This window comes from Nymphalis io, chromosome 13 (assembly GCF_905147045.1).
Source record: "Nymphalis io chromosome 13, ilAglIoxx1.1, whole genome shotgun sequence".
In the NCBI taxonomy this organism is placed as follows: Eukaryota; Metazoa; Arthropoda; class Insecta; order Lepidoptera; family Nymphalidae; genus Nymphalis; species Nymphalis io.
Window position 1 is genome coordinate 4,154,810 of NC_065900.1, and position 14,739 is coordinate 4,169,548.

A 14,739-nucleotide genomic window follows, 5' to 3' on the forward strand; every position below is an offset into this window, starting at 1 on the left:
AAAATAATCTTTATCTTATATTTCATTAGGACCAAAATTGAGTACTAATTAAACGTACGTTTTTGGTCTTGCGTATGAATCGTAGTTTCAAAAAATATATATGTTTGAAAAGATTCATTATTATATATATACATATATGATTTTTCTAAGACTTATTTGAGATCGGTTGTATCTTATTGAAGTAAAGAATTTTATTACCGTTTTGATTTCATTGCGAGTAACAGGTATTTTTCACGATGAATTTTTACCCCTGTTGTTTTCATTCACATTAGTACAAGTTTGATTTTGAAGACAATTTCAAGCACAAAAGGTAGAGATTTTTCTCGCGTTCCATATCTACTGGACAATCTTGGCTGCTATAAAATGATTCAATAAAATATCTTCTCTATGCTTAATTTATTCTGATACTAAGTTCTAGGTCAGGCTTGTAGATGAGCTGTGATAAAATATATATTAGTCACCCCCGTCGTTCGATGCTGGGATTTTATAGCGCTGTCGTTATGTTAAATGAAAAAAAAAGGCTATTTAGTAGAACCGTTCTGATAATATATTAAAGAGATTAAAAGTTACGTAATTCTACAATACAAATACAATATCATACAAATGTATGAGATTATTAAATTTAAAAGAAAATGTATTATTAAATTTAAAAGACTTATTATTATTAGAATTTTGTAAATTTATCGAGACAAAAATATCTAGTTTGATTTGAGAGACGTGTTGATTTTTTTTTACGAGTACTTATTTCAATGATTTTAACAGATAACTGCATAGTTCATCACTTAAAAACATACATAATTAATAATACTATCCTACTATTATTATCATTACTTAAAATTTAAGGAAAATGTATATGAATTTGTAAGTGTATTTTTTATTCTACTCTAATTCCATTTTATTTTTATTGATAACACTGTAAGCCAGCGAATGACAAACGAAGAAAAAGGTACTCAGCTGTTTTGTATTTGCCTATTTATACATAGATTATGATTACCTAAGTATAAATGGCTTACAACAAAAGTATTTCAGATTGTCTTCTGTACACTTAATCAGCCAAAGTGAAGATAAACTTCGTAAAATAGCGTCTATCGTTCAGAGTTTCTATGACATCGATACCCGTTAAATCTACAAGCTATATGCTTGGTACACAAAAACCTTTATCCATTGTACATTGAATTATTGTTCATGGAATAAATATATGCCTATCAATTACACCTCATCTTGATAGAAAGATTTGGATTTCCATAATTCGTACTCGTACATTACACCGATGACAAGCTGAGCTCAGTTGAACATGGTTGAATAAATATTATAAACCCATTCTAGTTTTTAAATGTCGAAAATGTTAAAGAAAGGATTGTCGTTACGAAACGGCTACACAATTCATTCGTATACCAGAGCAAAGGCACTCAATTCCACTTAAATGTTACTGCTGTTTTCCATGGTTCCCGACTCAGCCTTTTATTACGGCTGAGGACAAACAACCTGGTACAAGTAACCTGGAATCTGAATATACTTAATGGATGTCTAGGAAATTGTCCCGTGGGTAATTTGAAGTAGCTTTGTTCAGCTTTGGAGTATTTATTGAAGTATATTCCTTTACAATAATTTTATTTAAATGTTTATTTTCTGTAATATATTTATCAGATACTTGAGGTACCTAATAATTTATTTATATATTTTAAGACAGCATATATAATGACGACGATGAATTTTTCACAAGTAAAATATCATTGAAATACTATATAAAGATTAGAATAATTATAAGGCTAATTAAATATTATTATGCTAAGTAATTCGTATTGAAAATATATAATAATTTATATCAAAATACCATTGCTTCTTATATAAATATATGAAAAATTATATTTTCACTTTTTTATACATACAATATATTTTTATATAATTAATTTGTATATCTAATTCAACTGAAAAAACTATTGAACATAAATCTTAAAATATGTTTTAGTGAAAAATATCAGTCGTACAATTTATTGCCATATTTAATAGACTCATAGTATACTAACAGAAGATAAAAGCAACTTGTTTGAACTATGAGATAGTTTGAAATAAAAAATATATGTTTGTTTTGGTAACTCGCAGATACCTCAATTAACTTAAAAAGAGGCAGTTATTTTGAATTCATAGGCAGATACCGTTATTTTTTATAGATTTCATCGATTTTAGGACAATCATATTTATTGCATAGAAATCTACACATTATGATAAAAAACAACAACAAGTAACAACAATTCAACAATTTATTGTTGTATTGAACTAAGTTAAGTGTCGCCTGTTGAATAAGTAGTAGCAATAACGCTAAGTCAGACCTAGCATTGTCGATTCCTAACTTTCGTAAGTTAATAACTTAATTATGTCGTAGTACAATAATACATACCTGATATTGAATATTGAAGCAGTGTTTACGTACTAATTATTGTGTACTTGTCTTTAAGTACCGTATTAGGTTTCCACGAAAACAAACTTTAACTGGGTGGTAGGTCTTTGTGCCTGCAACGATCTTTTGTTGAAAATCCACTTAACCACGTCCTCTGACAGCTTCATGTAGTATGAACTTATAATAGAAGCGATTAATTTAAAAAAATATTATTCAGTGCCATCTGAATATAAAATATACTATGTAAAGCAAACCGTTTAGAAAAAAGCCAGATGATTAAAAAAACAAAAGTTAGTAATCAAAATGAACGCAAACTTGAACCCTTTTTTATCACTGTAAAAACGCCTTACGTGATTTCCCATGAGAACAGTGGGGGGTATGTGGGACTCGCCGGTGTCCAAGGCGCCGAGTGCGCCCCGAACATCGGAATACTCACTAAAATTCAGCGGCACCCTTTCCATTTTAAGAGGAGCGCCACGGGACACTAAAAATTTAGTTAAATCACAGAAGACATCAATTACATTCAGCGATTCTTCTCAGACTCCGTATATAGCCTCTGCACTTGTTATTCTATATTATATTAATCTTCCTTTAGTTTACTATTTCACTTGTACACAATACCACCATCCTGTCTACTATACAATTATGTAAAAATATTCAAATACATAAATATATATTATAGATGATAATGGCTATTATAAGCAATTAATAGATATTAATTTTCTCATATAATACAAATATCGAATCATATAACAGACAGCATTGAGCACGATATTCCGTATTATCGTACTCAATGCTGTCTGTTATATGATGCATGAGCAAGGCAAGGCAGGACAGTTTAGAGAAATCAATCCATTTAATAAAAATACAACAAAGGGAAATCTCAAACCACATCCGATAACTTTTCCAAATCGACAAGCACCTGTATTATTAAAATAGTATATTGCTATATGTAAAATATTGTATAAGACATTTATTTAATATGAGAAATACACGTTAATCATAAAAGTAAATATAAGAACTATGGAACGGGTGGATAAAGTAAAAGGAAAAAAGTAGGGGTAATACTAGCCTATATCGTTTACATGGGACTTGCCATTACATATTTATTTATTTAGTAAATACTACACAATACACACCTGATGTATATATATGATATACACATATGTTTTACTCCTGAATATTTTTTTATTTATTTAAAATTTCAATATGTTGTAATTCGGGTCGGTCTTAAACAAATATTGTTCTTGCGTCAAGTTATAAGTTTTCGTGTTTGTTTTTTTTTGTAAGTGTTAATATGAATTGAATATTTTTATTTAATAGTTTATGTATTAATATGCATGTGTTATATTTATATATTTATGATAGTATCATTAATTTAGTTTCCTTGAAGATCTTTCGGAGTTAGGTAGTAATGGAATAAGCATTTGACTATTTTGTTTTGACGCGTTTCGATTTGCTTTAAATGTTACACTGAAAATCAGAAAAGCGAAAATGGGCTTATTTTGTTTTGCATTAAGCCCTTTTATCTCGGTAATTGTTTTATCGGTAACTTTAAAAAAGAACGCTGAAAACAATTTTAATTTCAGCAAATTGAATCGATTCGTTCTTTGCAAGAGATAAGTCAAGTTTATCCATTATATGCCGAATTTTAAGCACCTATATGAATATAATAAGAACATTTTTTTTTAATATCTGTTTTCAAACATATTCTATAGAAGCTCTTTAATTGAAGAAATAACCAATCAAATAATCTAAGTGAGAACAAATATTCTTCATTATCACAAATATGCTTTCTTTTAATAAAGAAAAACGAAATCGCATGGAACTTAATACGATAAGACCGAAATACAACTTTTGCAACTTGAAAATGTTTTTCTGTAAAAATTGTTTGTAATAAAAATACGTTTAAGTAGGTTTTATGTTTGAATATGTGACAAACTTACCTTTATAGAAATAACAAAACTTAGAATCAATTATTAGTTTAGTTATAGAGTTTAGATTAATGTAATCTATTTATTTACTTGTTGAGATGGTTATGTTTTAGACTAGCTATTTCAACTAGTCGAGAAACTTACTTCATTTTGGTTAGATGTATTTGGGCAGAGACACGAAGTTAGAGAGTTAGAAATTTGCTTTATCAAACAAGCCAAAGTCTTACTAACCAAATAACAAGAATACCAATATAAAGATACAAACCTAAAAATACTTGGTCAAAATAATACTTGTATGCTTTTTTGGTTCTATGAAAAAAAATAACATAATTTAACACATTAGTCTCTGTTTTTCAATGTTATATTTAAAAATTCCAGTAAAAATATATTTGCGAAAAATTTCCTACGCTTTTGGGAAGGTAAGGGTAATTAAACAGGCACAAGGGACATAAAATCTTAGCTCCCAAGGCGATGGTGACCACTTACTATCAAGTGGATCATTTGCTCGCTCGCCTATATATATTTTATTTTATGATAAAGACAAGATATTTGAACATAATAAATGTATCTTTCGTTATATTTGGAACACGTAGCTTTCCGATTCATTTAATCGTAAAAACTTTTATAAAAATGTTTATGAGTGACTTCTCGTATGAAGCACGGAAATGATTCTATGAAAAAATCTATTTAAATATAATGCCTGGATGAAAAGATGAACAAAATTTATCGATCTAATCGAAATGTTAGAGTTTTCAACCCTTAAAGGATGTCTTTCCAAAATCAAGTGTTTTTTTATTAAAAATCAGAACCAATATCCAAAATTCTAATTACGAAAATAAGAACACATTTTAAAACTTTTATTCAGTATTCTCGACCCCTTAGGGAGTGAATTTAAAAAATATTTTTTCTTTTATGCGTTATTCTATTCAGTCAGTGTTAATTTTAATTATTTAGATGAAATAGTAATTTTTATAGGCAGGTAGATATTATTTTTAACTTATATATTATTGTGGCTATAGTTGTTACTAATTTATAACAGACTGGTAAGATCAAATTAAAAAATAAATATATGATGCTGGTGATAAGTAATACGATTAGTTAAAAAATGCTGTGTCTTCTTCTTTCGAATGTCAAATTAATAATGTCAGAAAGAGAGAAATCAGTGTTAAACTAAACATCGGCTAAATAACGTTTACAAGTAATGCCGCAAGATAATACATTAAAAATTGAAACACATATTTCCTACGTAATGGACATCGAAACGTATACATCTTTCATTCGAACTAATCTTGATTGAAACCATTAATCGAACTTTATGTATCTCCGTATTCTCTGACCGATAACCGTGAATAACGAGGTCGATAATTACCACGCCCTTTGATTCACTGTAAGATGCTTATTTCTGACAAAATTATTCTGCACGTAGAAGAAGAATATCTGACACTTGACATAACGATTCTCTTCTATATGAGCGAAACCTCTCTTTATTTTTCAATGTTGTGGAAACCTTCAGAAAGGTTCCCTTTTAATTGGGTAATGTGGGATTCTTACCCAATAAAATCACTGCGAAGGCCATTCTCGGCACGGATCGAATAGGCTGCGGGATAGTTTCGATATAAGGCATCCGCAGCCTGTCCCGTGCTGTGCTCCTCTCGTGGCTCGGCGAACCTCTGGGGGTGAAAATAATCTCGAACCCATATGAGCAAAATCTAATTCTACTCGATGATACATATTTTGATAAACTTGTAACTCATACTAGAACAATGATGAAAACCCTCCGTTCTTTCAACTTTCAGGTCGACATGGTAAGCTGTAACTTACGCTAATGATTTTAGTTTAGCTACGTTTTCGATAAGGTCGCTAGCGGTATAGATGATACTTTATCGTCTTAGGTATTGCAGCCACGGGTAGGCCTTAGCCTGATCGATTAGATTTCTTCAAATGGATCTGTTTTTGGCTTTATACTTCCAGTTCTTCAGACCAATTCGCTTTAGAAATTTTTCCACACAATCCAGCCATGTTAGCTTGCGTCCATCACAACTTTTATAACCATCAGGTTTTCCGTCTTGTATAGAAGAATAGCGAAACAAAATTACCACATAGGTAATTATCAAAACTCCTAGCCAATATTAGGAGCATACACTATATTTATGTTTACTTTAAATAATATAATATATTGATGTCAATATCATATAATCACGTTTCATAATTGACTTATACTTCGAGTTCCGACTTAGTTCATATAGATAACTCCGAAGTTATTGTTTGTATTTTTTCAAAGCCTCAACTTTTATTATCAAAATCTTGATTTTTCCAGAATCTAAATAATAAATAAATGACATATAAAAATGAACAGATCTATTATCAAGTAGTATTGTAATGTAAAGTCCATGTCCATCATAACCAGATCCCATGAGTGACGCAGTATTGACGGTGTAAGTAATCTACATATTTCTTGCAACGTCAAGGTCAATCGCATGGAAGACTAGAATAATAAACTAAGCATCCCTAAAATAATAATTTGTAAATGTTATTCTGTAAAATGTATATTTCCCAAACTTAACTAAATATTCTTTATTCCATTGTCTTATTAACTAAATATTAATCCCTTGTTACTAATAACCTTTTGTTGGTGATAACAATAAAAGTATTGAATGGTACAAAATATAATTTTGTTCGTAATTAACTCATTGGAAAACCGAAAATGTTTGGATAAATTGAGCCTAATACCTCAAGAGTATCATAAAATTACTCGGTTAATTGTACTTGAGGACTCGAGCAAAATATAATTAATATATCTCAATATTTAAGCCTAGTTTGTAGACGTGCCTCGAGAGAACCACTTGTCTTTGTCGTTTGATTACAAGTTTATTGAAGTGAGCTTTGTAAAGTCTAAGATAAATATTCTCTTGTAGTACTAGGTCAAACGGGTGATAAAGTAAAATTGATAGGATCATGTTTGTATTTTCACTGAATTTTCATTTATTCGGTGTCGTTTTTTTTATATTCTTTGTAATTTCATTAGGTCAAAATCGCATATTTTATGCCAAGATTAATTTGGAATTATTCTACTTCGCTGCTACTTCTCACTACACTATTCTGAAATGAAAAAAATATATAACAAAAACTTATAATGCAATCATAATTTAAATCTATATCAATATTCATATTATATAAAAAGGAGTGCAAATTCTGTGAGTTCGTGTATATGCGGAGTATAATCTCCGGAACCATATCACCGATTTGAAATTCTTTCATCATTATTCAGGTACATTATTCCAGATGGACTTACTTTTTACCTGTATACCTTATATTATACATAACCTTATCAAAATATCTACATAATTATTTTCACTAAGATATACAATTCTTTAACCCGGACGAAGTCATACTGTAAATAATAATATCCTATATAACAAAATACACAATTGCTGACTTGAGCGCATTTGTTACGGTCAGCTGAAAATGCGGTTAGCATGGTAACTCAGCGTAATAAATGTTTTGTCTATTTCAAACAATTTTATATACTTAGAATTGTTAGGGAAGCAACTCTTTATCATTCGCGCTCTGGCGAGCCCTGTACTCATAGAAGTTGCTTGCTAGTGCATTTTTGCAGCGAAAGGGCTTTGTTCATTGTATACAATAGGACATACTCTTGGTGATTGTAATATTTAAAGATAATTAAGGTAAAGTAAAAGTAGTAAAATATTGCATGCAGTTTGTAGTTAGTTATTTTTTTAGATACCGGGAAAGCAAATGACTCCACTTCATCTGATGGTTAGTGGTAGTGGAGTCCAAACGCGACGACGGCCAGTACAGTCGGAAATAATGCCTACTAGCCGCCCCCGCCTTGTCGGCCCGCAAGATGCCTCGTTTGAAGGTTGTAAGAGGAGAGGGAACACGTGTGCCGGTAAAGAATTCAATTTTTAGTGGTGCGACAAAGAAAGGAGTTGATTATTAAGTGATTAGTATTTTAATTATAGTGACCTTAAATGTTGGATCAGATTAAATAATTAAATATATCACAGGATAAGAAACCTTTGCCAAAAAATTAAACATTGACACATTGTCAACTTACTTAAAATTTAATCATATAACATTCGTAATAACAATTTAAAACTTTAATAATACATAACAATTGTTTTAAAGAAGAAACATAATTCTAAAAATATGGCTGTGTGCCAATAAAAGCGCGAAAACTGGGTTACACTTATTAATAAATAGGCGTTGAACTTCAGAAAATATATAAATTTTCATTAAATGGTTTATTGCAAAAGTCGTTAAACAAAAACGTATAAGGCTGGAATGCGATATCAATTTACAATAGCTCTTATGTCTTTAGCAATAAAAAACGATATTGCTTGCAAACTTTATATTAAACAAAATACCCGCGGAAAGTAAACGTCGAATGGTAATGACACCCAAATGTGGTGAGGCTCATATATTATGCACATGTAAATTAGTCTTCGTAAATTGGTATTAAAGTTGCCGCGTTCGTTTTGGAGCACTAATTGGTTATTTGCTTTGGGGAATGGCACATCTTTTCAAGACACGTTAATGTAAACTAGCGTATTACCCTGTTGAGAAAAAAATATGAAATTTATATTATTTGTATGATTTTAGAAGTAATATGTTTTATTAAAAATATATACATATTATTACACGATAGTCCTTATTTTTCTTACATTTATAACTAGAAATATACCGAACAATCCTTTATATGTTGACAATAAACATAAAACAGTATTTATTGGACACTTGACAGTAAATGTCACCATCGCCCGTAGACATTGGCGCTGTGAAAAATATTAACCTTACACCGTCAAGCCGAGATGGCCCAGTGGTAAGAACGCGTGAATCTTGACCGATGATCGTGGATTCAAGCGCGGGCAAGCACCACTGAATTTTCATGTGCTTAATTTGTGATTATAATTCATCTCGTGCTTGACCGTAAAGGAAAACTACATGTGTCTAATTTCATTAAAATTCTTCCACATGTGTATTCCACTAACCCGCATTAGAGCGGCTTGGTGGAATAAGCTCCAAAACCTTCTCCTCAAAAAGGGAGAAGAGACCTTAGCTCAGCAGTGGGACATTCACAGGCTATTACTGGTTACTGGCCTATAGTTATACTGGATCAATCGGCATTCAGACTGGAACACAACAATGCTAAGTATTGCTTTTTGCCGGTAGGTATCTGATGAGTAAGTGGTATCTAGACGGGCTTGTACAAAGTCCTACAGTAACAGCCTGTTAATGTCCCACTGCTGGGCTAAGGCCTCCTCTCCCTTTTTGAGGAGAAGGTTTGGAGCTTATTCCACCACGCTGCTCCAATGCGGGTTGGTAGAATACACATGTGGCAGAATTTCAATGAAATTAGACACATGCAGGTTTCCTCACGATGTTTTCCTTCACCGTTAAGCACGAGACGAATTATAAACACAAATTAAGCACATGAAAATTCAGTGGTGCTTGCCCGGGTTTGAACCCACGATCATCGGTTAAGATTCACGCGTTCTTGCCACTAGGCCATCTCGGCTTCTCGGGTCGGGTACAAAGTCCTACCACAAGTAAATTAGATTATTAAGCTATTTTCAGAATAGAGGTGTCTCTCATTAAATTTTTTCAGTAAAATTTGAGGATTTGCAAACCTATGAGGTAATTTTAACTGAATTTAGGAATGTTTTTTTTTCATATTTTTTTCAAGTTACTTAAAATGTATTATTTAAAGATTTTTTATATAACTATCTCTTTGATCGGATCTCAAATTATGTCATAGGATCGATTCCCAGGCTGGGCTAATAAATTTCATTTGTCAGATTCTCAAATCAAGCCGGAGTTGAGTAGCTTCGTCTGATTTCAATATGACCGTGTCGGATACGGTTTTAATATTAAGCACTGCATACCATATGAAAATTATTTATATAATTTATAGTTTGTTTCATTAGGGCTGTAAGCCATTATAAATATTATCCTATCATAAAGTATATAATCATAAAATTGTAGTTAAATTGATTAGATTAATTTCTGTTTAAAATTAAACGAACCATAAAACCTTGCTAAAAATATCTAATATTATTTATATTTGACCTTTGCTATTATTTTGCAGAAAATAACTTAGTAAGGAACGCTTTATAATTAAATTACATAACAAATTAATTAATGTTATATAAAATGAAAAATAGAAAACTTATTATTTTTGAATTGAATTATGAATTATTCATATGTTTAAAAAGTATTTAAGAATAATACTGTTGAAACTTGAAATCGTGACGGAGTGGCAAAAATGCTTGCAGCCTTAAAATTCAATTCAATTCCGCAATTCAGATTCACTGATGGAACAATAATTGTGTCAGTAAGGAAGTATCAAGAATTATACAAGCACTTTCCAAGCACCACTCAATAGAAAAAAATACTTGTATTGTTTATGGTGAAACTAATCATAGAGCTAAGGATTGTAATTAAAAACAATAAAATATATTTAACGTTTTCATAAACTTTAATGATATAAAATAATTTATAAAAATACGTATCAGATTTATTCAACCATCAAACAAATATGAAATTTGAAAATAACTCGATACCTTCTAGAACGGGATTCAGAAATAACGAACCCCTTGTGTTTGCATCTGTAACTTCATTCGCGTCGATGCTCGCTGTAACATGCAACTATAAAATAATTTAAGGGTTCGAAAGTGGCACTAGCAATTTTTAGTCGGATGGAACCGGAATAAATCTAAATAATTCTGTTAAAATCAGATGTAACTGATATTCGAAATTAGAGAATATTAAAATTATTAAGTTCCATTCAAAGTTGTATTCAAAGTTTTGTGTTCAATAATTTCAGACATTTAAATAGTACTTACCAGTATATGTTGTATGATATGTGTTATATATACACGTAACGTATTATTATGCAGTTATTTATTCATTTACAAGCTGCAATTTAAAGTTTTCGAATCGCCCAATGTCCCTTATATTTATCTGGAAAAATCGATATATATATAAAAATATAAACAAAAAAACATAATATATTTTTAAATAAACTACCTACAAAGTATACAAAGTAATTAATATCAGCTAATGTCGTTCTTATGTGATGCACGCTGCAGGATAATTGAGCCTAGAGGCTCTCGTTAAAGTGAAACTAATGCTTAACAAACAGGCTCTTCACTAGCACAGTAATGGTCTCAAAATTATGCCTAAAATTCGCAAATGATCTCATATTTACCGCAGAATAATTAGATTTTAAATTAAGAATACTATTCCATCGAATCGGATCCTCAAAAGTAATCATTTCCTATTCGATATTAAATGTGCTAAATGCAATTTCAGAAATGCAGTCTCAGTAGAGAATGCAGTTGCAAATATCTAGTTAAATACTCATATTGTTACTTTTCACATATTCTTAACACGTGCTTCACATTCATTTGAGATTATTTGAATTTCGAATTGTTGTTTTGAATACGATTAATAAAGATAAAATACATTCGATTCTTGATATTGTCTCGTTTTTAATTAATTATGAATATTAATGGATTTAACTTGAATAGGCATAATATTGTTTGCATCGGTCTTATTAGCCAATAAGGCTGCAGATATTGAGGACCTTTTTTAAACTCCAGTTCGGTACAAAAGTAATAAGTTATTGAGTTTTTCGTTTAAGAAGTTTTCGGAAGGACATTCGGACGCAGGTTGGAAGTTGGCAGTGTTTTGACTTTCGTGCATCGAAAAGCACTTAATGCTATTGTCTTGCATTACCATCCCATCGGATTTGAGGGAACAGAGATAGCATTTGTGTTCACAAACACACTTGTGGCTCGTCTGCTTTTGAGAATAGCCACCGTGACCAAAACCGCTCAGAAAGAAATTATCGTAATAATCTTGTAAAGAGGTAAGTTTTTATGTTTTGTTTTGATGGCATATGTAGAATATGTAGTAGCTTTTTTTCGACAGTATACCGTCTGGCTTCCGGTGAATGGTAACCAGACGGCCTAGACCAAGTCAAAAAATGGACGTACGAGTATCGAGGCAATGATAAAGAATTAAGATAACCCGACTTCACATGCTGTATTCTTATTAACAAATGCCGTCAGAGCCCACGGGACGCCCGGCAAATGTAAAATGAATCGAAATTAATAGTTTTTAAAATAACTTATAATATTTAACTAAAACTAATAAATATGACTGGATTAATAAGACTGGCGTGGTTGGTAGATACTTGCCTTTCACGCCGAAGGTTGTGTGTGGGTTCGATTCCCACCCAGAAAAGATATTTGTGTGCATGAAAATGTCTGTTTGTCCTGAGTCTGGGTGTAATTATCTATATAAGTTTGTATTTACAAAAGAAAAAAAAGTATATGTAGTATATCAGTTGTCTGGTTTCCATAGTACAAGCTCTGCTTAGATTGGGATCAGATGACCGTGTGTGAATAATGTCCCAAGATATTATTATTTTTGTTATAAAATGGAGTAAAATAAATAAAAATATAGAGTTTCTTTACTAATAAACATTTTTTTTAAAGCAAACTTACACATAAGGGTGAATGGGATCAATTCGGCATAAGAGAGCAATATGCCGTTTGCTGGTAACGTCATACGAATATATATATGATTGTGTGCGTGTGTGTGTTTATTTACATTAGGAAGGTAGACAAGCAAATGATGTATTACCAGTATATAAATATTAACTATTCTTAACATTCTGTATGTGAAGCCAAAAATAGGAACTAACATCTTCTATGCCTGTCGTTACACTAGCTCACTTACATTTGTAATGGAAACACAGGAATGCTCTAAAATAACCAGTGAGTACTTAGATGAGTTTGCACAAAGCGTTATCACCAGTAAAGCCGTAAAAAGTTACCCAAATGTTTTGGTTTCCATAAACGCAGTATTTGAGAAGTTATTTGATTAGGTTATATAACGATGTAGATCATCTCGATCGATTATTTAGTGTTTTAATTAGAATATCTATAGTAATTCACAAGACAATGAAATTATTAACACATTTCAAGGTCAGTTCAATCATTACACGTAGTGACTAATGTCTAGATGGCCAGTGGCTACGAAACGAGGAGCTTAACCGAACGTGCAATGAGTCCAGGCAAGTATAACTGAGTTTCATGCTAAGTGCACTTGTATACAATCAAATCTAAAAAAAGTTGCGAGGGAACAGTGCATGTGTCAGAGAAAATCTGCTATTGAGCAGCGTTCATTAATAAGCTTGAAATCTTGTGATCAAGAGTTAAAACGGCCCGAGACCAGCTGTAGGATATTTATAGAATATTACTTTATTGGTTAATTGCTCATTAGTCAGATCATGTGTATTTAAAATGCATGTAATATAAATCGAGAACGATTCATTTAAAATGTTATTTTAATTTGCGATGTAATTTGGAACGTAATTAATTCATATCATCCTAATATATGTGAACGTTAGCTTCAATTTTTAAAATGCAAGTATATAAATACATTCCATATGCAATTCGTGTGAAGTGATGCAAGTATGAAATATATTACCCGTCATAAAATAGTAGCCCGGAGCTTCATACGTTTTACTTACCCTCCAGACAGTTCGGAGTCGGTCGTGATTAATGCGCTTCTAAATCAACATGACAGCACACCTCTAATATACTTTTAAAAATATTTATTATTTGTAAATAGTGTGTGAGAATAGAACAATTTTTCATTGAAAATGTACGGGCGTTTTTTTAAAATATCATCCCAGCTGGAAAATATTATTATATTAAACAATGTAATATGACACACACCAAGCCATAAAATATAAGCCGAGATGGCCCAGTGGTAAGAACGTGTGAATCTTAGCCGATCGTCGTGGGTTCAAACCCGGGCAAGCACTACGGAATTTTCATGTGCTTAATTCATCTCGTGCTTTACGGTGAAGAGAAACATCGTAAGGAAACCTGCATGGGTCTAATTTCACTGAAATTCTGCCACATGTCTATTCTACCAACCCGCACTGGAGCAGCGTGGTGGAATAAGCTCCAAACCCAAAATAAAACAGCATAGTAATAAATAGCCGTCAAATTTCGAAAGTTTATTTATAACTTCCTCTATTAATAGCATGTTATACCAAGCTTTGATTACTGCGTCAATTTAAATATGGTTTGTTAATTTTAGAACGTGGAATGATTGACTTTTTGGTCGTTTGACGTTAACAACGGAGAATATAATCTACCTTTCCATTACTATAGTGAAATCAGCTTGGATTTTTTTTTAATTTGTAGTAGTGTACCGTCAGCAGATAAATACACTAACAGATATATAAATATTATAGGTCGATTTTAATTATGCTTTATTCTGCTTCAGTCATTTCGTAGTCATTTTTATCCTCGCTTCATCATCTCCATGTTTTTACTATGAAGATCTTTTATTATGAATGAA